The sequence below is a fragment of the Scyliorhinus torazame genome, chromosome 13 (genome assembly GCF_047496885.1).
Source record: "Scyliorhinus torazame isolate Kashiwa2021f chromosome 13, sScyTor2.1, whole genome shotgun sequence".
NCBI lineage: Eukaryota > Metazoa > Chordata > Chondrichthyes > Carcharhiniformes > Scyliorhinidae > Scyliorhinus > Scyliorhinus torazame.
In genome coordinates, this window is record NC_092719.1 from 92,811,235 (window position 1) to 92,837,760 (window position 26,526).

The 26,526-nt window shown below is 47.7% G+C and overlaps 1 protein-coding gene across 1 annotated transcript in view; it reads right to left on the reverse strand.

Annotated features, from left to right (window-relative positions):
- LOC140388193 (E3 ubiquitin-protein ligase Hakai-like) overlaps window positions 1-26,526 on the reverse strand; it is a 95,453-nt gene that overhangs the window by 25,742 nt on the left and 43,185 nt on the right. The gene's annotated exons all lie outside the window — the stretch shown is intronic.

A 26,526-nucleotide genomic window follows, 5' to 3' on the forward strand; every position in this document is an offset into this window, starting at 1 on the left:
CCTTTGAGTCAATACCAACCCCCTGAAAAAGCACCCTACCTAGGCCCACTTCTCCACCCTATTTCCATAACCCTGTAAACCCTACCTAACCTTTTGGATACGAAGGGGCAATTTAGCATGGCCAAACCACCTAACCTGCACATATTTGGACTGTGCAAGGAAACCGGAGCACCCAGAGAAAACCCACACAGACACGGGGAGGAAGTGTAAACTCCACAATCACCCAAGGCCAGAATTGAAGCCGGATCCCTGGCGCTATGAGGCAGCAGTGCTAACCACTGTGACACGTGCCGCCTTCACGGAATGGAAGGAAAGCAAGCCAGTACGTTCATTCTGGCTGATCTCTGACGTCAAAGCTGTGGGGAGGTGCGGGGCAGAGATCAGCCCCACAGCTAAGTGTCACACTGCCAATCTTCAGCTGGATAGTGCCAGTGGCAAGACCTGGACATAGATCACCAGCTCAGGTGGCACAATGAGACCAGAACATAGGAAAAGAGGGATTACAAGTTATTATTTAAAGAGAGATGTCAAATCTAAATAGTTATCCATCTGATTCACCACTTTTCAATCTGTTTTTCAGAGAAAGTTGGACAAACATAATAATATCTTTTTATTATCACAATTATGAATCTACTGCGAAAAGCCCCTAGTCGTCACATTCCAGCGCTTGTTCGGGTAAGCTGGTACGGGAATTGAACCCGCGCTGCTGGCCTTGTTCTGCATCACAAACCAGCTGTCTAGCCCATGAGGAAGAAAGGAATAGAAAGTTAAACTGATCAGGTTAGGAGTTAGTGGCTCAAGTGGACTATACATACATCCCTGGTACCAGGGCAAGAATGCTCCTTTTGTATGCAACACGCATGGTGGGGTGGCACGACGGCACAGTGGTTAGCATTGCTGTCTCATAGAGCCAGAGACCCGGGTTCATTTCCCACCTTGGGTGACTGCGTGGAGTTTGCACTTTCCCAGTGTCTGCGTGGGTTTCTTCTGGGTGCTACGATTTCCTCCCATAGGCAAAGAAGTGCAGATTAGGTGGACTGGACATGCTAAATTGCCACTTAGTGTGAAGTTATAGGGTGAAAGAAAGGGTGGCCTTTCAAAAGTCGGTGCAGACTCGATTGATCAAATCCCACCTTGTCAATTCTGATTTCATCCTCCCCACCAAAGTAGTAATGTTATACCTATGGAGCCCCCCCACCCCCCCGCCAATCCCGCGCCGCCTGCACCTGATATCTAAAGTGAGTCCCCGCCCTACGGAATAGTAGCCCCCCCCCCCCAACCCTGGCTGAAACACCACAAATGTTCCCTTTGCTCTAAATTAAGTTTATAACACATAAAATACTCAAAGCAACTCCAATATGCCCCCTATCGGCCCACTCCGTTCCGATACATACAAGAGCAAATCGTCTGCATGCAAAGATGCCCTATGCTCTACCTTCCGCCCGCCGCCGCCACCCCCCCCTCCCCCCCACACTATCCTTTTCCACACCTCCGAACTCCTCAATGTGATGGCCAATGGCTCAATCGCAAGCACGAACAGGGGGGGACATAGGACATCCTTGCCTGGTTCCACAGTGCAGACCAAAATATCCTGAATTCAGGTTATTCGTGCGGACACTCGCCCTCGGCTCCTTACCCAATCTACTACAAATTGTGGCCCAATCCCAAACCGCTCCAGAACTGCCATCAAATACCCCCACCCTACTCGGTCAAACGCCTTCTCGGCATCCAATGCCAGAACCACCTCTGTCTCCCTCCCCTCCGCCAGTGCCGTAACCACATTCAATACCCTCCTAATGTTCCTAATATTCTAAAAGAGCTGCCACCCCTTCACAAACCCCGTCTGATCTTCTCCTATAACCTTTGTAAGGCATTCCTTCAACCAACCCGCCAATACCTTCAGCAACACCTTTGCGTCCACATTCAAAGGTGATATGGGCTTATACGACCCACATTCTGTTGGATCCTATCCTTCTCAAGAGGGTGATCGATGCCTGGCACTCTTTCCCAGGGTGGAGGTGTCAGTCACCAGGGGGCATAGGTTTAAGGTCCGTGGGGCAATGTTTAGAAGAGATGTGCGAGGCAGGTTTTTTTACGCAGAGGGTGGCAAGTGCCTGCAACGCGTTGCCAGGGAAGGTTGTGGAAGTAGATACATTAACGGTGTTCAAAAGACATTTTGACACACACATGGATAGGATTGGTATAGAGGGATACGGCACAAGGAAGTACTGAGGGTTTTGGCAAAGGTTGGTATCATGACCGGCTTCGATGGCCGAAGGGCATATTCTTGTGCTATATTGTTCTTTGTTCAAAGTCTGTGGCAACAGCCCCTTCCCTATTGCCTCCTCAAACATCCCCACTATCAGCGGCATGAACTTGTCTTTAAATTTCTTGTCGTATGCACTGGAACCCCATCTGGCCCTGCTACCTTCCCCGACTGCATCCTCCCAATCGCATCTTTTGTCTCCTGCTCTGCTAATGCCACATCCAATATGTCTCGATCCCACTCCCCAACCTCGGGTATTCCAAACCATCCAGGAATTCCTGCATCTCCTGATCTTCCCCCCCCCCCCACCCCAGGTGGCTCAGACCCATATAATCTCTCCTAAAACGCCTCAAACACCCTATTAATCTGATCTGGAGCCACCACCAACTTTTCTGCCCTATCCCGCACCTGAACAATTTCCCTCGCTGCTGCCTCCCTAAGAAGCTGCCCTGCCAACATGCGCCTTCTCCCCATATTCCTAAAACCGCTCCCCTTGCCTGCCTCAATTGATGCACCGCCTTCCTTGTGGACAGCCGGGCAAAACTCGCCTGCAACTCCTTCCTCTTTTCCAACTTTGCTGGATCCCCGTCTTCTGCATAACTCCTGCCTACCTCCAACATCTCACCTATTACCCTTTGACGCTCCAACCTCTCCTCCTTATCCACCTTTGCCTTCAACGAGATCACCTTCCCCCTTACCACCACCGCCTTTAGAGCTTCCCAAAACACCACCTGCAAAACCTCCCCCACACAACTGAACCCCAATATTCCTCGGTTACTTCCCAATCTTATCACAGAATCCTCGGTCCCCCAACAGCCGCAAATCTAATCTCCACCTCGGCCTCTGCAACACCATATCCACCAAATGCGGCGCATGATCCGATATTGCAACTGCCGAGTATTCCCCTTAATCCCAGCCAGCAGCGCCTTCCCCACCACAAAAAAGTCAATTAACGAATAAACCCTGTGGACCGCGGAGAAAAAAAAAAGAGTACTCCCGCTGCCCTGGGTGCAGAAACATCCAAGGGTCCACCCCTTCCATTTCCCGCATTAGTCCAGCCTATGCCTTAGCCACCCCGACAGGAGAAGCAAGCACGGCCGTGACCTGTCCAATCTCGGCTCCTACACCAAGTTCCAGTCCCCACCCACTATCGATTCGTGTGAATCCAAGTCGGGGATGGCCCCACACACCTTCATCATAAATCCTACATCATCCTGGTTGGGACCATACACACTTATCAGCGCCACCATCCTCCCCTCCAATGCCACTGTCACTATCACATACCTACCTCCCTGGTCTGCAACCACTTTCTCCATCTGGAGCCATACTCTATTGCTAACCAGGATTGCTACCCTCGAGCCCTACCATCAAATCCCCAATGAAACACATGGCTGACCCAGCCCATCCTAAGTTTCACCTAATCCGTCGATTTCGGCGGGAGAAGAGCTGGTGAGACAATTTCAGCGGGGGCAGTGCGGAAGTGATTGCTGGGAGGTAAGTCTATCCTTTAAAAACACTTACCTGGTCCCGTTTTCGGTCCCTCTTTTCTGTTTTTTAAAAAATATTTTAGTATTTAAGGCGGGAACAGGAAGTTCGACCCGCGGACTTCTGGGAAGACCCTCACCAATAAATTCTGGTGGAGAGGAAACCCGAGACACTACACATGTCGTGTCTCCCACCCGCCCTCCTCCTCTAACCTAATAATAAAACCCATTGGTGTGAGGTAAGTACCATATTTTATTATTAACACTAAGAAGGTAAGGAAGTGATTTTTACTCATTTTTACTTTTGTACCTTTTTCAAATTGTGTGTGTCGGGGGGGAAACTGAAGTGACATCACAGAAAAGCTGTGGCCTGAGTGGCTGGTTGGGATTCTACACTGAATTTTAAAAAATTGAGCATTGGTAACTAATTAAACATAATTACTTAATTATAATTTAGAGGGATATCTAAGCCAGAGATCGGAGAGTACTATATTTAGCTTTTGCATTTCTATTAAAATCTAGTGCTAGGAAACAGATAGTTAACAGTAACTTTGAAATTTAAAAAAAAAATATTCAAAAAAAAACAATTTAAATTTAAATTAATTGACGCAATGTCAGTTAGAGGGGTGCTGTGCTCTGACTGTGAGATGTGGCAGGTCCGGGAGGCTTCCAGCGTCCCGGATGGCTTCATCTGCAGAAAGTGCACCCAACTGGAGCTCCTCACAGACCGCATGGTTCGGTTGGAGCAGCAATTGGATGCACTTAGGAGCATGCAGGTGGCGGAAAGCGTCATAGATCGCAGTTATGTAAATGTGGTCACACCAAGGTGCAGGCAGAGAAATGGGTGACCACCAGAAAGGGCAGGCAGTCAGTGCAGGAATCCCCTGTGGTTGTCCCCCTCTCGAAGAGATATACCCCTTTGGATACTGTCGGGGGGGATAGCCTATCAGGGGAAAACAGCAGTAGCCAGAGCAGTGGCACCACGGCTGGCTCTGATGTTCCGAAGGGAGGGTCAAAGCGCAGAAGAGTAATAGTAATAGGGGGCTCTATAGTCAGGGGCACAGATAGGCGCTTCTGTGGACGTGAAAGAGACTCCAGGATGGTATGTTGCCTCCCTGGTGCCAGGGTCCAGGATGTCTCCGAACGGGTAGAGGGCACCCTGAAGGGGGAGGGCAAACAGGCAGAGGTTGTTGTACATATTGGTACTAACGACATAGGCAGGAAGGGGCATGAGGTCCTGCAGCAGGAGGTCAGGGTGCTAGGCAGAAAGTTAAAAGACAGGACCTCGAGGGTTGTAATCTCGGGATTACTCCCTGTGCCACGTGCCAGTGAGGCTAGAAATAGGAAGATAGAGCAGCTAAACACGTGGCTAAACAGCTGGTGTAGGAGGGAGGGTTTCCATTATCTGGACCACTGCGAGCTCTTCCGGGGCAGGTGTGACCTGTATAAGAAGGACGGGTTGCATCTAAACCGGAGGAGGCATAAATATCCTGGCCGTGAGGTTTGCTAGTGTCACACGGGAGGGTTTAAACTAGTATGGCAGGGGGGTGGGCACGGGAGCAATAGGTCAGAAGGTGAGAGCATTGAGGGAGAACTAGGGAATAGGGACAGTGTGGCTCTGAGGCACAGCAGACAGGGAGAAGTTGCTGAACACAGCGGGTCTGATGGCCTGAAGTGCATATGTTTTAATGCAAGACGTGTTACGGGTAAGGCAGATGAACTTAGAGCTTGGATTAGTACTTGGAACTATGATGTTGTTGCCATTACAGAGGCCTGGATGAGGGAAGGGCAGGATTGGCAGCTAAACGTTCCAGGATTTAGATGTTTCAGGCGGGATAGAGGGGGATGTAAAAGGGGAGGCGGAGTTGCGCTACTGGTTCGGGAGAATATCACAGCTGTACTGCGAGAGGACACCTCAGAGGGCAGTGAGGCTATATGGGTAGAGATCAGGAATAAGAAGGGTGCAGTCACAATGTTGGGGGTTTACTACAGGCCTCCCAACAGCCAGCGGGAGATAGAGAGCAGATAGGTAGACAGATTTTGGAAAAGAGTAAAAACAACAGGGTTGTGGTGATGGGAGACTTCAACTTCCCCAATATTGACTGGGACTCACTTAGTGCCAGGGGCTTAGACGGGGCGGAGTTTGTAAGGAGGGCTTCTTAAAACAATATGTAGACAGTCCAACTAGGGAAGGGGTGGTACTGGACCTGGTATTGGGGAATGAGCCCAGCCAGGTGGTACATGTTTCAGTAGGGGAGCATTTCGGTAACAGTGACCACAATTCAGTAAGTTTTAAAGTACTGGTGGACAAGGATAAGAGTGGTCCTAGGATGAATGTGCTAAATTGGGGGAAGGCTAATTATAACAATATTAGGCGGGAACTGAAGAACATAGATTGGGGGCGGATGTTTGAGGGCAAATCAACATCTGACATGTGGGAGGCTTTCAAGTGGCAGTTGAAAGGAATTCAGCACCGGCATGTTCCTGTGAGGAAGAAGGATAAATGCGGCAATTTTCGGGAACCTTGGATGATGAGAGATATTGTAGGCCTCGTCAAAAAGAAAAAGGAGGCATTTGTCAGGGCTAAAAGGCTGGGAACAGACGAAGCCTGCGTGGAATATAAGGAAAGTAGGAAGGAACTTAAGCAAGGAGTCAGGAGGGCTAGAAGGGGTCACGAAAAGTCATTGGCAAATAGGGTTAAGGAAAATCCCAAGGCTTTTTACACGTACATAAAAAGCAAGAGGGTAGCCAGGGAAAGGGTTGGCCCACTGAAGGATAGGCAAGGGAATCTATGTGTGGAGCCAGAGGAAATGGGCGAGGTACTAAATGAATACTTTGCATCAGTATTCACCAAAGAGAAGAAATTGGTAGATGTTGAGTCTGGAGAAGGGTGTGTAGATAGCCTGGGTCACATTGAGATCCAAAAAGACGAGGTGTTGGGTGTCTTAAAAAATATTAAGGTAGATAAGTCCCCAGGGCCTGATGGGATCTACCCCAGAATACTGAAGGAGGCTGGAGAGGAAATTGCTGAGGCCTTGACAGAAATCTTTGGATCCTCGCTGTCTTCAGGGGATGTCCCGGAGGACTGGAGAATAGCCAATGTTGTTCCTCTGTTTAAGAAGGGTAGCAAGGATAATCCCGGGAACTACAGGCTGGTGAGCCTTACTTCAGTGGTAGGGAAATTACTGGAGAGAATTCTTCGAGACAGGATCTACTCTCATTTGGAAGCAAATGGACGTATTAGTGAGAGGCAGCATGGTTTTGTGAAGGGGAGGTCGTGTCTCACTAACTTGATAAGAGTTTTTCGAGGAGGTCACTAAGATGATTGATGCAGGTAGGGCAGTGGATGTTGTCTATATGGACTTCAGTAAGGCCTTTGACAAGGTCCCTCATGGTAGACTAGTACAAAAGGTGAAGTCACACGGGATCAGGGGTGAGCTGGCAAGGTGGATACAGAACTGGCTAGGCCATAGAAGGCAGAGAGTAGCAATGGAAAGATGCTTTTCTCATTGGAGGGCTGTGACCAGTGGTGTTCCACAGGGATCAGTGCTGGGACCTTTGCTCTTTGTAGTATATATAAATAATTTGGAGGAAAATGTAACTGGTCTGATTAGTAAGTTTGCAGACGACACAAAGGTTGGTGGAATTGCGGATAGCGATGAGGACTGTCGGAGGATACAGCAGGATTTAGATTGTTTGGAGACTTGGGCGGAGAGATGGCAGATGGAGTTTAATCCGGACAAATGTGAGGTAATGCATTTTGGACGGTCTAATGCAGGTAGGGAATATACAGTTAATGGTAGAACCCTCAAGAGTATTGAAAGTCAAAGAGATCTAGGAGTACAGGTCCACAGGTCATTGAAAGGGGCACAGGTGGAGAAGGTAGTCAAGAAGGCATACGGCATGCTTGCCTTCATTGGCCGGGGCATTGAGTATAAGAATTGGCAAGTCATGTTGCAGCTGTATAGAACCTTATTTAGGCCACACTTGGAGTATAGTGTTCAATTCTGGTCGCCACACTACCAGAAGGATGTGGAGGCTTTAGAGAGGGTGCAGAAGAGATTTACCAGAATGGTGCCTGGTATGGAGGGCATTAGCTATGAGGAGCGGTTGAATAAACGCAGTTTGTTCTCACTGGAACGAAGGAGGTTGAGGTGCGACCTGATAGAGGTATACAAAATTATGAGGGGCATAGACAGAGTGGATAGTCAGAGGCTTTTCCCCAGGGTAGAGGGGTCAATTACTAGGGGGTATAGGTTTAAGGTGAGAGGGGCAAGGTTTAGAGTAGATGTACGAGGCAAGTTTTTTACGCAAAGGGTAGTGGGTGCCTGGAACTCGCTACCGGAGGAGGTGATGGAAGCAGGGACGATAGTGACATTTAAGGGCATCTTGACAAATACATGAATAGGATGGGAATAGAGGGATACCGTCCCAGGAAGTGTAGAAGATTGTAGTTTAGTCGGGCAGCATGGTCGGCACGGGTTTGGAGGGCCGAAGGGCCTGTTCCTGTGCTGTACATTTCTTTGTTCTTTTTTCATTCTCAAGTGAATCCCCTGCAGCATCGCCACATCGACCTTCAAACCTTTCAAATGCGCAAGCACCCTTGATCTCTTGACTGGGCCACCCAACCCCCTCACGTTCCACGCAACTATCCTAATCGAGGTCACTCACCCCCCTTCCCTTTTTAATCCACCATCATCGTAACACTGGACCCTGCCCCATGAGCGTGTCTCGCCCCTATCCATTGTTAACATTGAACCCCCTCCCAGAATACCACGCTGCACTTCCTGTCGAAAAACCCTCACGCAGTATCGAACCCCCCCCCCCACTTTTCACATCTCTTAGGCTCATCGAAACCGCCAGGCTCCAATGTCTGCAACCCCTCCCACCACCCGTTCACTAGCTGACTTAAGTTAGTTAGCGGGGGGGCGCCCACACAAGGCATTCCCTCCCCTCCTGTCCCGTCCCACGAAAAAACAACCAAACCCAAACAACTAAATAAAATAACAAAATCATCGCAACAAATAATGACAATCAAAAAACTTAAAACTCCAAAACAGCATAAGTAAACAAAGAACAATGTAGATCAAAAACAAAACCATTTATACACGCTCCCAACTCCCCATTCGCAGTCCATAATCCCTCTTCAGTTCCAGTCTTCACTTCTGTCCCAAGCCTTCTACCTTCATGAACGCCTCCGCTGCCTCCACCATCTCAAAGTAGAAATTTCTGCCGTTGCAGGTCACCCTCAGCTTCGCTGGATACACACCAAATCACACCCTACTGATGTATAATGCAGTCTTGACTCGGCCGAAAGCCTCACGCCTCTTTGCCAGCTCCACCTGGTATATGCGAACTCCAGCACCAGCCCACTGCAACTCCCGCTTCTGCTTTTCCCAGTTCAACACCTGGTACTTGTGTACTTGTGGTACTTGTGGAAGCAGATGATCATCTATGAGCCCTTGGCGGCTCATTTAACTTTGGCTTCGACCTCAGCGACCGATGGGCTCGGTCCAGTTCATACCGGGAGGGCTCTTCCCCATCAATTCCGGTAACATCTTGGTGAAGTACTCAGTCAGCCTCGAGCCCTCTACCCCTTCGGGCAAGCCCACAATCCTCAAGTTTTGCTGCCTCGAGCGATTCTCTAAGTCCTCCAGCTTTGCTCGAAGCCCCTTGTTGGCCTCGACCATCCCCCGCACCTCATCCCCCATCAAGATGAGCCGATTGCTGTGCTGCAACATGGCCTCCTCCACTCCCTTCATCTTCTCACTCTGTTCCCTCACCTCGGCTGATGTCTTTGCCAGAGCTACTCTGACCGGGGGAACTGCATCCTCCACCAACGTCTTCAAAGCCACTGCCAACTCCTTTCTCAACGCCTCCAAGTGATTCGCAAACTGCTTCTCCAGCTCCAAAGACATCAACCTCAGTCATCCTCAGTGCAGCCCCACCCGACAGCCCAGCCTCCACCATCTTGCTAGCTCCCTGGCTGGCACTCTCACTCGACAGTGAACATTCACTCCTTCACGACCGATTTTTAAAATCCTTTTGCTAGCATGGTAGCACAGTGGTTAGCACTGTTGCTTCACAGCGCCAGGGTCCCGGGTTCGATTCCCGCGTGAGTCCTGTCTGTGCAGAGTCTGCATATGTTCTCCCTGTGTCTGCGTGGGTTTCCTCTGGGCGCTCCGGTTTCCTCCCACATGTCCCTAAAGACGTGCTTGTTAGGTGAATTGGACATTCTGAATTTCTCGGGTACCCGAATCGGCGCCGGAGTGTGGCGACTGGAGCATTTTCACAGGAACTATGTTGCAGTGTTAATGTAAGCCTACTTGCGACAATAATAATAGAGATTAATGTACACTGCAAACAGCAAAAGACCCAACACTGATCCCTGCAGCACTGGACATAGGCTTCCAGTCACAAAAACAACCTTCGACCATCACCTCCTGTCAATAAGCCAGTTTAGATCCAATTTGCCCTGGATCCCATGGATCTCCCATGCAAGATCTTGTCAATAGCCTTACTAAAGTCCAAGTAGATTGCATCAACTGCACTGCCCTAATCTACACACCTAATCACCTCCTCAAAAAGTTCAATCAAATTTGTAAGCTATGATCTCCCTTTGATAAAACCATGCTGACTATCCTTGATTAATCCTGGACTCTCCAAGTGGAGATTATTCTGTCCCTCAGACTTTTTTTCCAGTAGTTTCCTTACCACTGAAGTTACACTCACTAGCCTGGAATTTCCTGGTTCGTCCCTACTTCCCTCTTGAATAATGGTACCACATGAGCTGTCCTCCAGGCCTCTGTAGCCAGAGAAGATTTGAAAATGTTGTCAGTCCCGCTGCAATCTCCTCCCTTGCCTCCCACAGCAACCTGGGATATCTCTCATTTTGCCCCAGGGATTTATCCACTTTTAGGCCTGTTAAAACTGTTAATACCTCCTCCGTCTCAATGTTAAGTCGTTAAGGCGGCATGGTAGCATAGTGATTAGCACTGTTGCTTCACAACGCTAGGATCCCAGGTTCGATTCCCAGCTTGGGTCACTAACTATGCGGAGCCTGCACGTTCTCTCAGTGAAAGTGTGCGTTTCCTCCGGTTTCCTCCCACAAATGCCGAAAGACGTGCTGTTTAGGTAATTTGGACATTCTGAATTCTCCCTCAATGTACCCGAACAGGCGGGCAGACTGTGGTGACCAGGGGATTTTCACAGTAACTTCATTGCAATGTAATGTAAGCCTACTTGTGACACTAATAAAGATTATCGTCAAGTAAACCACAATGTGCCTCCCTGATTCCTATACCTACATCACCCTTCTCCCTAGTGAACACATATGCGAAGTACTCATTTGAAACCTCACCTATAGAAGAACAAAGAAAACTACAGCACAGGATCAGGCCCTTCGGCTCGCCAAGCCTGTCTCAATCATAATGCCCTAACTAAAAACAAAACTTTCTGCCCTTACTCGGTCTGTATCCCTCTATTTCCTCCCAATTTACGTATCCATCCAGATGCCTCTTAAATGCTGCTAATGTGCCTGCTTCCACCACATCCTCTGGCAGCACGTTCCAGGCACCCACCACGCTATGTGAAAAACTTATCCCGCACATGTACCTTAAACCTTCCCTCTCTCACCTGGAACCTGTGCTCCCTTGCAATTGACACGTCCACCCTTGGAAAAAGCCTGATTATCCACCTAGTATGCCTCTCATACTTTTGTCGACCTTTATCAGGTCTCCCCTCACCCTCCGTCTTTCCAGTGAAAACAATCCTTGTTAATTCAACCTTCCCTCATAGTCAACACCCTCGAGACAAGTCAACATCCTGGTGAACCTTCTTTGCATTCTCTCCAAAGCTTCCATGTCCTTCCGATAATGTGACCAGAACTGCATGCAATAGGATTTCCTAACTCTGGTACTCAATGCCCCAGCTGATGAAGGCAAGCATGCCATGTGCCTTCTTAATCACCTTGGCCACCTGTGTTGTCACTTTTAAGGAACTGTGGACCTGCACCCCCAGATCCCTCAGTATGTTAATGTTCCTAAGGGTTCTGCCATTTACAGTATAATTCATACCCAGATTTGATCCTCCAAAATGCATCACCTCGCATTAAACTCCATCTGCCATTTCTGTGCCCAAGTCTCCAATTTATCTCTATCCTGCTGTATCATCTGACAATTCTCAGCACTATCAGCAACTCCGCCAATCTTCGTGTCATCTGCAAACTTACTAATCAGACCACCCACATTTTCCTCCAGATTATTTATATATCCTACAAACAGAGGTCCCAGCACTGATCCCTGCGGAACACCACTAGCTACAGATCTCCATTCTGAAAAACACCCTGCCACCTCTACTCTCTGTCTTCCAAAACCAAGTTAGAAGTCTTACAGGTCAAAGTCCAACAGGTTTGTTTCAAATCACTAGCTTTCGGAGCGCTGCTCCTTCCTTAGGTGAATGAAGAGCTATGTTCCAGAAACATATATATGTAAACAAATTCAAAGATGCCAGGCAGTGCTTGGAATGCGAGCATTAGGTGATTCAATCTTTACAGATCCAGAGATGGGGTAACCCCAGGTTAAAGAGGTGTGAATTGTGTCAAGCCAGGACAGTTGGTAAGATTTTGCAGGCCAGGTGGTGGGGGATGAATGTAATGCGACATGAATCTCAGGTCCCACAACCCTCCCCTCATGAAGTTTCTTTTGGCACCTCTTCAAAAAAAAACTCAAATCAAGTTTGTGAGACATGACCCTCCCCGTACAAAAACATGTTGCGTGTCACTAACTAGTCCAAATGTGCATATATCCTGTCATAGAACATATTTTTCAGTCCTTCAGTATCTTTTCCAAAAGCTTCCCCACCACTGATGTAAGGCTCACCGGCTTATAATTTGCTGGATTATCCCTGCTTCCTTTCTTAAACAAGGGAATAATATGACTTCTTTCGAACTCGGAAAAGGGAGCAAAACATAATGATGCCCGATTGTGCTAATTTCTAAAAGATTTTAGGCGGGATTCTCCTGAATCGGCTATTCTCCAGTCCTCTGGAACCTCGCCTATGGTCAAAGGGGATGTAAACATATCTATAGTAGACTTACATTAACACTGCAATGAAGTTATGTGAAAAGTCCCTAGTCGCCACATTCCGGCGCCTGTTCAAGTACAGAGGGAGAAATCAGAATTTACAAATTACCTAATAGCACAGCTTTTGGGAATTGTGGGAGGAAACCGGAGCACCCGGAGAAAACCCACAGACACAGGGAGAACGTGCAGACCCCGCACAGACAGTGACCCAAGCTGGTCAACTGGCCTCTAAAAGCTTCCCACGTGTCAAGACGTGGATTTGCCTTCAAATAGGCGCTCCCAATCCACATTCCCCTGTTCCTGTCTAATTTGGATGTAATTGGTCCTCACCCAATTAAGCACCCTCGCTCGCAGGCCACTCTTGTCCTTATCCATGACTTCTCGAAATCTATGGTCACTAAGCCCAAAATGCTCTCCCGCTGAAACATCTTCCGGCTCCACACACATTGCCACGTTAGTCCCTAATGGGCCCTGGTCAACCTCCTGTCCTTAATATACTTATAAAACGCCATTGGATTTTCCTTTATTTTACCTGCCAGTGCATTTTCATGCCCCCTCTTCGCTCTCCTAATCGCTCTCCTAATTTCTTTCTTAAGTAACCCCTCCCCGGCTTTCTATATTCCTCTAGGGCTTGTGCGGTTTTGAGCCTTGTTTTTCTCCCATATGCCTCCCCTTTTTTTCTTTATCCGACCCCAGGCACTCAAGATATGCTGGACGTATTGCCCCCGCTCTTCACTATCATGGGAACATGTTGGCCCTGTACACACTTATTTCCTTTTTGAATGAATCCCACTGGTTTGATGTAGATTTTCCTATAAGTAGCTGCTAAGTTAACTGTCCAGTCAACTTTGGACAGAATAGGTCTTATTTTATGAAAATTGGCCCTCCCCCAATTAAGAACCTTAATTTCCGGTCTATGTCTTTATTGGTAGAGGAATTGCGTTTCGGAGCCATGAGGTACATGCAGCTGTACAAAACTCTGGTGCGGCCGCATTTGGAGTATTGCGTGCAATTCTGGTTGCCGCATTATAGGAAGGATGTGCAAGCATTGGAAAGGATGCAGAGGAGATTTACCTGAATGTTGCCTGGTATGGTGGGAAGATCTTATGAGGAAAGGCTGAGGGACTTGAGGCTGTTTTCGTTAGAGAGAAGGTTAAGAGGTGACTTAATTGAGGCATACAAGATGATCAGAAGATTGGATAGGGTGGACAGTGAGAGCCTTTTTCCTCGGATGGTAATGCCTAGCACAAGGGGACATAGCTTTAAATTGAGGGAGATAGGTATAGGACAGATGTCAGAGGTAGGTTCTTTACTCAGAGTGGTAAGGGAGTGGAATGCCCTTCCTGCAACAGTAGTGGACTCACCAACACTAAGGGCATTCAAATGGTCATTGGATAGACATATGGACGATAAAGGAATAGTGTAGATGGGCTTTAAGAGTGGTTTCACAGGTCGGCGCAACATCGAGGGCCGAAGGGCCTGTACTGCACTGTAATGTTCTATGTCCTTTTTCATAACTACCATAAAAATTCAACTGCGTTATATTTACCAAAACATGTAACTTCACCCACTTGCCTGGTTTCATTCCCTAAAACAAGATCCAGCACCGCCCCCTCAATTGTAGGACTTTCTATGTGCTGGCATAAAAATCTCTCCTGGGTGCATTTGAAGAACTCCACTCCCTCTAAGCCTTTCACACTTTCCACCCGGTTGCGCTGTTTTTTCCTGGGCAAACAGCATAAAAGGTCAACAAGTTTCAAGTACTGCAAAAACCAAATTTATCATCATCATTTCCACTGGTTTAATAATAACTGTGTTGAAAAGCGACCTCACCCACAAAACTGCCATGTCCCCAGATCAAATTAATTAGCATGACAGGATTCTGTTAATTGTGACCCTTTGAAGAGGCTCTTAAAATTAAACGGCCTTTTTGCTAAAAAAATGTGAAGCACTTTTTAAAAGTTTTAAAATATAAAAAATGTTTAATTTATGAAGATATTAAATACTCCCATATGAAACTCGCAAATTGTTTCCATCAAATATAAACACAGAAACTGCTGTAAAAACCCAGTAAGCATGACAGCATCTGTGAAGAGAGAACAGTTAATGAGTCCATGACTTCTTTCGAACTCGGAAAAGGGAGCAAAACATAATGATGCCCGATTGTGCTAATTTCTAAAAGATTTTAGGCGGGATTCTCCTGAATCGGCGCGATGGCCCGACGCCGGCGTAAAATACGGCGCAACCACTTTAGCGTCAGGCCGACCGGAAGTTGCAGAATTCTCCGCACTTCCGGGGGCTAGGCCGGTGCCGGAGGTGTTGGCGCCGCGCCAGCCGGCACCGAAGGGACTGTGCGAGTTAGCGCATGCGCAGAACCGCCGCCGTGTTTCAGCGCATGCGCAGACCGGCCGGCGTATTCTGCCGCATGCGCAGGGGGGGCGTCTTCTCCGCGCCGGCCATGGCAGAGCCCTACAGGGGCCAGCGCGGAAGGAAGAAGTGCCCCCACGGCACAGGTCCGCCCGCAGATCGGCGGGCCCCGATCGCAGGTCAGGCCACTGTGGCCCCCCCCACCCCCCCCCCCGGGGCCGGATCCCTCCGCGCCCCCCCGGATAACCGCACCAGCCAACTTACCGTCCAGGTCCCGCGTGTGGGACCATGTCCAATCCACGCCGGCGGGACTGGCCAGACACCGAATGTCGCTTGGCCCATCGGGGCCCAGAGAATTGCCCTGAGGGCCACTGCCAACGGCACCCGACCGGCGTGGTGTGATCCTCGCCCCCGGCCGAAAACCGGCGGGGTGGGTCGGAGAATCCCGCCCCTGATGTTTGTAATTTTAGAGGTGAGTTTGTTGTTTTTATTAGAGTCTTAGTTTATTTGTTAATAGTTTAATAAATAGAAGTGTGGAAGGTAACCCCAGCCCCATCAAATGCATATCCTGTTCCAGAATGTTTTTCATATACATAGATACACATAAGGGAGCAGGAGACCTTTTGGCTCTTCGAGCCTGCTCTGCCATTTATCACAATCTTGGCCGATCATCCAGCTCAATAGCCTAATCCTGCTTTCTCCCCAGAACCTTTGATGCCATTCGCCCCAAGTGCTAGATCTAGCCGCCTCTTGAATATATTCAATGTTTTAGCCTCAACTACTTCCTGTGGTAATGAATTCCACAGGCTCACCACTCTTTGGGTGAAGAAATGTCTCCTCATCTCTGTACAAAATGGTTTACCCAGAATCCTCAGACTGTGACCCCCCTGGTTCTGGACACACCCACCATTGGGAACATCTTCCCTGCATCTACCCTGTCAAGTCCGGTTAGAATTTTATAAGTCTCGATGAGATCCCCCCTCATTCTTCTGAACTCCAGCAAGAACAATCTCTCCTCATATGACAGTCCCGCCATCCCTGGAATCAGTCTGGTAAACCTTCGCTGCACTCCGTCCAGAGCAAGAACATCCTTCCTCAGAAAAGGAGACCAAAACTGCACACAATATTCTAGGTGTGGCCTCACCAAGACCCTGTATAATTGAAACAACATATCCCTGGCTAATGTACTCGAAACCTTTCGCATTGAAGGCCAACATACCATTAGCCTTCTTACCGCCTGCTGCACCTGCATGCTTACCTTCAGCACCTGCCCAGATAATGCTGTAGGATCTCTGCATCCTCGTCACAGTTCACCCTCCCACCCAACTTGGTATCATCTGCAAACTTTGAGGTGTTACATTTTGTTCCCTCATCCAAATCATTCATATATATTGTGAACAGCTGGGGTCCCAGCACCAAAGCCTGTGGCACCCCACTAGTTACATAGAACATAGAACAGTACAGCACAGAACAGGCCCTTCGGCCCTCGATGTTGTGCCGAGCCGTGTCCAAAACCAAGATCAAGCAATCCCACTCCCTGTCATTCTGGTGTGCTCCATGTGCCTATCCAATAACCGCTTGAACGTTCCTGAAGTGTCCAACTCCACTATCACAGCAGGCAGTCCATTCCACACCCTAACCCGAGCAGAGGGCAGTAGAGCGGAGCTGCTGATTGGCTGTTGCAGGGAAAATTTGCATCCGTGCATTGCGGTCACTGCATCCAGAAAGTGTACCTGAGCAAGACACCCTAGGTGTTCAAGTCAATGCAAGCATCCAGCAGAGGGCAGTAGAGCGGAGCTGCTTATTGGCTGTTGCGGGGAACATTTGCATCCGTGCATTGCAGTCACTGCATCCTAAAGATGGTTTGTGGAGGAGCTGTTGTCAAGTGACAGTTAAACCCCAAACACTTCAGTGTTTCCCTCCCTACCGCCTCCTCTAACCAAAAAAAAAGACACTCACTGTAAGGATCCCAGCCGAGTAAAGATCAAGAGGGAGACTCAAGGGCAGGTAGAAGTAGAAAGATATTGAACCGTGCCATCACAGCCTGCAGGTAAATGATTGGCTGTGACTGGTAAGTACTTTTTCTTTTCCCTGAGGTGTTATCGTGCGGGGCGCAGTGGTTGCCGAGTGCTTGCTGAGAAGGGGAGTAAATTTTTTTATTTATTTATTTTTTTTTAAACTTACTGTTGGGAGTGTAAAAATGGCAGGAGATCCCAGACCCGTGTTATGCTCCACTTGCTCAATGTGGGAGTTCAGGGACGCGGCCGATGCCCCAGACTCCTTCATGTGCGGGAAGTGTATCCAGCTGCAGTTCCTGTTAGACCGCATGACGGCTCTGGAGCTGCGGATGGACTCACTTTGGAGCATCCGCTATGCTGAGGTCGTGGATAGCACGTTCAGTGAGTTGGTCACACCGCAGATTAGGATTGGTCAGGGAGACAGGGAATGGGTGACCAAAAGGCAGAGAAAGAGCAGGAAGGCAGTGCAGGTGTCCCCTGCGGTCATCTCCCTCCAAAACTGGTGTACCATTTTGGATACTGTTGGGGGAGATGACTCACCAGGGGAAGGCAGTAGTAGCCAGGCTCATGGTACCGTGGCTGGCTCTGCTGCACACAAGGGCGGGAAAAAGACTGGCAGGGCTATAGTCATAGGGGATTCAATCGTAAGGGGAGTAGACAGGCGTTTCTGTGGTCGAAAACGAGACTCCCGAATGGTATGTTGCCTCCCGGGTGCACGGGTCAGGGATGTCTCAGATCGGCTGCAGGACATACTGAAGGGGGAGGGTGAACAGCCAGTTGGCGTGGTGCATATAGGCACCAACGATATAGGTAAAAAAACGGGATGAGGTCCTACAATCAGAATTTAGGGAGTTAGGAGATAAGTTAAAAAGTGGGACGTCAAAGGTAGTAATCTCAGGATTGCTACCAGTGCCACGAGACAGTCAGAGTAGAAATTCAAAAATAGTCAGAATGAATAAGTGGCTTGAGAGATGGTGCAGGAGGGAGGGGTTCAAGTTTTTGGGACATTGGAACCGGTTCTGGGGGCGGTGAGACCATTACAAATCGGGTGGTCTACACCTGTGCAGGACTGTTGGGGAGGTTAAAAACTAATGTGGCAGGGGGATGGGAACCAGATTAGGAACATAGAACATAGAATATACAGCACAGAACAGGCCCTTCGGCCCACGATGTTGTGCCGAACCTTTGTCCTAGATTAATCATAGATTATCGTTGAATTTACAGTGCAGAAGGAGGCCATTCGGCCCCCTGAGTCTGCACCGGCTCTTGGAAAGAGCACCCCACCCAAACTCAACACCTCCACCCAACACCAAGGGCAATTTTGGACACTAAGGGCAATTTATCATGGCCAATCCACCTACCCTGCACATCTTTGGACTGTGGGAGGAAACCGGAGCACCCGGAGGAAACCCACGCAGACACGGGGAGGATGTGCAGACTCCGCACAGACAGTGACCCAAGCCGGAATCGAACCTGGGACCCTGGAGCTGTGAAGCAATTGTGCTATCCACAATGCTACCGTGCTGCCCTTAAAAACAAATAAATCTACACTATATCATTCTACCGTAATCCATGTACCTATCCAATAGCTGCTTGAAGGTCCCTAATGTTTCCGAATCATCTACTTCCACAGGCAGTGCATTCCATGCCCCCACTACTCTCTGGGTAAAGAACCTACCTCTGATATCCCTCCTATATCTTCCACCTTTCACCTTAAATTTATGTCCCCTTGTAATGGTTAGGAAGTTAGAGGTCAGTAAAGAGGCAGCAACTAAAGCCAGTAAGGTACTTGATAATAAACTCAATGTGACTAAGGGGAAGAGTAGACAGAAGATGAACACAAAGGGACAGGTCATCTGAGGTGCATTTGTTTCAATGCGAGAAGTGTAGCAGGTAAGGCAGATGAACTTAGGGCTTGGATTAGTACCTGGGAATATGATGTTATTGGCATTACTGAGACTTGGTTGAGGGAAGGGCAAGACTGGCAACTAAATATTCCGGGGTATAGATGCTTCAGGAGGGATGGAGAGGGAGGTAAAAGGGGTGGAGGAGTTGCATTACTGGTCAGAGATGATACCACAGCTGTGATTAAGGAGGGCACGATGGAGGATTCGAGCACTGAGGCAATATGGGTAGAGCTAAGAAATAGGAAGGATGCAGTAACATTGTTGGGACTTTACTACAGGCCTCCCAAAACCAAGCGTGAAGTAGAGGTACAAATATGTAGACAGATTATAGAAAAGTGTTGGGGCAATAGGGTGGTTGTGATGGGAGATTTTAACTTCCCCAACATTGAATGGGACTCATGTAGTGTTGGAGGTGTAGATAGAGCAGAATTTGTAGGGAGCATCCAGGAGAGTTTTTTTTAGAGCAGTATGTAAATAGTCCAACTCAGGAAGGGGCCATACTGGACCTGGTATTGGGGAATGATCCCGGCCAGGTGGTTGAAGTTTCAGTCGGTGATTACTTTGGGAATAGCGATCACAATTCCGTAAGAAGTCTTACAACACCAGGTTAAAGTCCAACAGGGTTGTTTCAAATACTAGCTTTCGGAGCACTATGCCTTCCTCAGGTGAATGAAGAGGTATGTTCCAGAAACATATATACAGCCAAATTCAAAGATGCAAGATAATGCTTAGAATGCGAGCATTTGCAGTTAATTAAGTGTTTACATATCCAGAGATAGGGGTAACCCCAGGTTAAAGAGGTGTGAATTGTCTCAAGCCATGGACTTCAGTAAGACGTTTGATAAAGTTTCCCATGGCAGGTTGATGGAAAAAGTGAATTCGTATGGGGTTCAGGGTGTACTAGCTAGATGGATAAAGAACTGGCTGGGCAACAGGAGACAGAGAGTAGTGGTGGAAGGGAGTGTCTCAAAATGGAGAAAGGCGACTAGTGGTGTTTCACAGGGATCCGTGCTCAGACTACTGTTGTTTGTGATATACATAAATGATCTGGACGAAGGTACAGGTGGTCTGATTAGCAAGTTTGCAGATGATACTAAGATTGGTGGAGTTGCAGATAGCGAGGAGAACTGTCAGAGAATACAGCAAAATATAGATAGATTGGAGAGTTGGGCAGAGAAATGGCAGATGGAGTTCAATCCAAGCAAATGTGAGGTGATGCATTTTGGAAGATCTAATTCAAGGCCGGACTATACAGTCAATGGAAGAGTCCCGGGGAAAATTGATGTACAGAGAGATCTGGGAGTTCAGGTCCATTGTACACTGAAGGTGGCAATGCAGGTCGATAGAGTGGTCAAGAAGGCATACAGCATGCTTACCTTCATCAGACGGGGTATTGAGTACAAGAGTCGGCAGGTCATGTTACAGTTGTATAGGACTTTGGTTAGGCCACATTTGGAATACTGCGTGCAGTTCTGGTCGCCACATTACCAGAAGGATGTGGATGCTTTAGAGGGGGTGCAGAGGAGGTTCACCAGGATGTTGCCTGGTATGGAGGGTGTTAGCAATGAAGAAAGGTTGAGTAGATTAGGATTGTTTTCGTTGGAAGGACGGAGGTTGAGGGGGGACCTGATTGAGGTCTATAAAATTATGAGAGGTATGGACAGGGTGGATAGCAACAAGCTTTTTCCAAGAGTGGGAGTGTCAATTACAAGGGGTGACGATTTCTAGGTGAGAGGGGGAAAGTTTAAGGGAGATATGCGTGGAAGGTTTTTTATGCAGAGGGTGGTGTAGCCACCTGGGTTGGCCAGGTCCCGATTTAAAATGGAGAACAGCAAAGGCTGAAGGGAAATTCAGCCAAGACAGGCAGAAACTAGCAGGGACTAGTTACTGTGTATTAAACTTTGCAAAAGCCCAGACAGCATTGATACAAGCAGCCATCTGCATAATAATGTAGCAGCCATCTACATACTAATGAGCGATCCCAGGGAAAAATCGAAACATTTGGGATAAACAAAGCCAAGCCAGACTCCTCAGCGCCAGCAGGAGCCAACACAAAAGAGGTTAACGGACACCTCAAGACCGCCATCGATCAGGGAACCGCTCCAGTATTGGAGAAATTGAACCAAGCGGTTGGAACAAAGTCCAATCACTTGGAACCAGGTACAGGGTCCGCCCTGAAAGGCGGGAAGCCCCTGGGGACTATAAAGTTAAGCCCCCAAGTTCAAATCGTTCTTCTTGACCGGGTCACTCAGCAACGCGAACCAACCCTTGACAGTGACCGGTGCAGCTGCCGCCGATATCCAGTAAGTCTTAAGTCAACGCTTGCTACGAGATAGGCGCTCCTAGCTACCAATACGTACCAACTTCGAATCCCACAGACTCAGAACCCGAACGAAAGGCCATTTTTGTTCCCCATACCTGGTGGGCCAGTCCAAAGCTAAGTATAGGCCTGTTAGTTGTAGAAGTAGCTTAGAAGTAGAATTTATGCATGAGTAGCGATTACGGTGTATAATAAATGTACTTTGATTTGAATCTTACTAATCGGTGTATTGAGTTATTGATCATTACTTGAACTTGAACCTCATGGCGGCATCATATAGATACCTGGCGACTCGAGAGCAAAGGTTATAAAACAGCCAATTGAACCAACCAAAAGTTAGCAACAGTGGTGGGTGCCTGGAACGCTTTGCCAGCGGAGGTGGTAGAGGCGGGCACGATAACATCATTTAAGATGCATCTCGACAGATTTATGAACGGGTGGGGAACAGAGGGAAGTAGATCCTTGGAAAATAGGCGACAGGTTTAGATAAAGGATCTGGATCGGCGCAGGCAGGGAGGGCCGAAGGGCCTGTTCCTGTGCTGTAATTTTCTTTGGAACCTACCTCGCACATCCCTCCTATATCTCCCACCCTGAACCTTATAGATATGCCCCCTTGTAATGGCTACATCCACCCGAGGAAATAGTCTCTGAATGTTCACTCTATCTATCCACCTCATCATCTTATAAACCTCTATTCAGTCGCCTCTCATCCTCCTCCGCTCCAATGAGAAAAGCCCTAGCTCCCTCAACCTTTCCTAAGACCCATCCTCCAAACCAGGCAGCATCCTGGTAAATCTCCTTTGCACCCTTTTCAATGCTTCCACATCCTTCCTATAATGAGGTGACCAGAACTGCATACAATACTCCACACTACAGACCTTCTTCACGACTCTATCCACTTGAGTGGCAACCTTCAGAGATCTCTGCCTGCCAATTTGAAAAGGACCCATTAATTCTCTCTGCCAACCAGTTTTCTATCCACCTCAATACACTTCCCCCAATGCCATGCGCTTTAATCTTGCACAATAATCTCTTATGCGGGGCTTTGTCAAACACCTTCTGAAAGTCAAAATATACCACATTGACTGGCTCCCCTTGGCAACTGTACTGGTTACATCTTCAAAGAATTAGAACAGATTTGCCAAGCATGATTTCCCCTTCAGAAATCCAGGCCGACTCTTGACTTATCCTGCCACTGCTTTCTAAATGTTCCACTATAAAGTCCTTGATAATGGTTTCAAGAATTTTCCCCACTATCGATGTTCGTCTTACTGGTCTATAATTCCCTGTTTTCTCTCTACCTCCCTTTTTGAAAATTGGAGTGATATAAGCTACCCTCCAATCTGCAGGGACTGTTCCAGAGTCTATAGAATCCCAGAAGATGAACACCAATGCATCCACTACTCCCAGAGCCACCTCCTTAAGCATGCTGGGATGCAGATTATCAGGCCCTGGGGATTTATCCACCTCAATCCCATCAATTTTCCCAGCACCATTTCTATACTAATCTTGATCTCCCTCAGTTCTTCCCTCTCACTAAATCTTTCATTCTCCAATATTTCTGTGTCCTCTTTTGTGAAGACTGAACCAAATGCTCAGCCATTTATTTGTCCCTTGTTATACGTTACCTTTGTCTGTAGGGGGCCTACATTTGTCTTTACCAATCTCTTTCTCTTCACATATCTATAGAAACTCTTAGTGTCAGTCTTTATGTTCCCTGCAAGTTTACTTTTGTACTGTATTTTCCCCTTCTTAATCAATCCCTTGGTCCTTCTTTGCTGAATTCTAAACTGCTCCCAATCATCAGACCTATTATTTTTCTTGGCCAATCTGTATGCTTCTTCCTTGTATCGGATACTATTTCTAATTTCCTTTGTAAGCCATGGATTGGCCCATTTTGCTTTTGTGCCAGACAGAAATAAATAGTTGCTGCTGTTCCCCCATGTGTTCCTCAAATGTTTGCCATTGCCTATCCAATCATCCCTTTAAGTAACTCTCCCTAAACTATCCAGGCCAACTCACACCTCATATCTTCAGAGTTTCCTTCATAAGATTCAGCACCCTAGTTTCCTCTCACTGGAACGAAGGAGGTTGAGGGGAGACCTGATAGAGGTCTACAAAATTATGAGGGGCATAGACAGAGTGGATAGTCAGAGGCTTTTCCCCAGGGTAGAGGGGTCAATTACTAGGGGGCATAGGTTTAAGGTGAGAGGGGCAAGGTTTAGAGTAGATGTACGAGGCAAGTTTTTTACGCAGAGGGTAGTGGGTGCCTGGAACTCGCTACCGGAGGAGGTAGTGGAAGCAGGGACGATAGGGACATTTAAGGGGCATCTTGACAAATATATGAATAGGATGGGAATAGAAGGATACGGACCCAGGAAGTGTAGAAGATTGTAGTTTAGTCGGGCAGCATGGTCGGCACGGGCTTGGAGGGCCGAAGGGCCTGTTCCTGTGCTGTACATTTCTTTGTTCTTTGTATCAACTACTTCACTCTCCATCTTGATTAAAAATTCTATCATGTTATGGTCGTTCATCCCCAAGGGGTCTCGCACAGCCAGATTGGCAATGATTCCCTTCTCATTGCACAGTACCCAGTCTAAGATGGCCTGCTCTCTATTTGGTTCTTCCACATATTCCGTATACACAACAGAATTTCTCCTCTACCACATTGTGGCGAATTTGATTTGCCCAATCTATGTGCAGATTAAAATCATCCACAATCACCAATATTCCCTTATTACATGCATCTCTAATTTTGTGTTTAATGCCATTCCCAACATCACCACTGCAGTTTGGAGGTCTATATCCGACACCCACTAATACCCCTTCGTATTTCTCAACTCTACCCAGACTCCACATTGTCAGACTAAATATTCTTTCTCACTATTGTGTGTTAATTTCCTCTTTAACAAGTAGTGCCATGCCACCACCTTTTCTTTTATGTCTATCCATCCTAAATACTGAATACTCTGGGACATTCAGTTCCTATCCCTGGTCACCCTGCAGCCATGTCTCCGTAATTCCAATTATATCGTACCCATTAATATCTATGCTTAATATCTAGTTCATCCCATCCGTTTTATTGCAAATGCTACGTGCATTAAGGCACAGAGCCTTTAAGTTTGTCTTTTTCACATTGTTTATCTTGCTCCATTTTTGCTTTTGTCCTGTTTGAATTTTGCCCTTGGTTTCTCCACCTATCACTTTTCTTATTCCCTTTTCTACATTTTGTTTTTGTCCTTGCTCCTCTTTCTCTGACTCCTTACATAGGTTCCTGGCATATTAGTTTAAACCCTCCCCAACAGCTCTCGTAAACGAGGACATTGGTTCCAGTCCCGCCCAGGTGTAGACCGTCTGATTTGTAATGCCCCACCTCTCCCAGAACTGACTCCAATGTCCCCAAAATCTGAATCCCTCCCTCCTGGACAATCACATGCAGGAAGTATCAACAACTGCAGGAGCTGAAGTTCCAGGTTTCAGAGCTAGACCATCAGCTTGATTTAGCCCAGTGCATTCACGAGGCTGAGATTTACGTGGATAGCACATTTCTGGAGGTGGTCATCATGTAGCTTTAAAATGTGCAGGCAGGGAATAGGAGACCACCGTACAGTCAAAGAGTATATTCGGTTCTAAATACTGGAGAAGACAATGGGTCCTCTGGGAAGTGCAATACAAAGAAAGTCCATAGGTGTTTCAGCTGCAGAGGGGTGAAGGAAGTTGGGTGGGGGAGAACAGGATGAAGACCAGGAAAGCAAAAGTGATGAGGGATCCTTTTGAAGTAAAGTCAAGAATGTTTCCAATTGACTGTAAAGGATGAGGAAAAAAGAACAGCCATAAGAAATGGTTGATATCAGTATTACGATACAGGTAGACACATGGATGAGCTTCTCCAGTGGTACTTCCACATACTTGTGAATATAGAAATAAGAAAATAGAACAGAGTAATGCCTGGGTGGAGAGCAGGTGCAGGCATCAAATTCCTGGGATATTGGGACTGATTTCAGGAGAAGCGAGACCTGTACAGACCAAAAAGATTACACCATGACAGTGCCCTGGAGCAGTTTGCTAGTCTTGTGTTAGGAGAGAATTTGAACTGTTTTGGCATGGGTACTGGCACCATAATGTAGAATTAGAAAGGAAAAACAAGATGTACAAAGGATTGGGAGATATGGATAGCACTAGAGTAAGAAGTAGTTAGGTAGGGTTAGACCAAGAGAGAATGTTTATACTGGATGCGTAAACACACAGTCAGGTTGTTCAGCTACAGATGCAATTACATGGATATATGGTTTTGTGGCATTAATATAGACATGCCTACCTGGATACAAGGGGTAGAATTTCACACGTGTCCTGTACGCTCGGCGGCTTGAACCAAAGTGGTCGCACTTCCTGGTCTTGCCCACGATCAATTAGGACTCTCGATATTATGCTGGCTAGTCACTTAAGTGGCAGCCAGCATGAATTGCGATTGTATTGGGCAAGTGGGACCAGTGGGAATGAGGGTGCAGCAGGGACCCTGTCCAATGGGCAGAACACTGAGGCCACTGAAGAAACCAGAGGATGCAGAATGTCATCCACTGGACTACACGAGGCAGGAGGAAGCTTCGGCAGCCAGTAAGCCTCCCGTTTCTCTGACAACTGACTGCCAGTCCTGTAGGAGGTGGTAACAATCAGGACAGACATATTAATGACCAGGGCATCATGAGAGGAGAAAGCCATCCCACCTAACAAAGAAGGTCTGGACTGAGGTGTCAGCTGAGGCCAGTGAGCATAATCAAGTCCGACCGATGCACCTGGATCCAGTACCAGGAAAGGTCAATGACCTGCGCTCGGTACAGGTGAGTAATGAGTGGGAAATGTCCAGTGTGGGGGATAGAGAAAGGGTGCCTGTCCATAGTTGGAATCAAGCACGTGGGTTTCAGCTAGTCTCCGATTACACATCTATTCAAGCGCTTCATGGCTGGAAAGATTAATCTGAAACACTGGGCCCATCAAAGAGTCAGGGGCCCAAAGGAATGGGAACATTCCTCTTGGGGGTGATGAGGGTTGAGGGACAGCTTAATATGGTGCTGGGGGTGGGG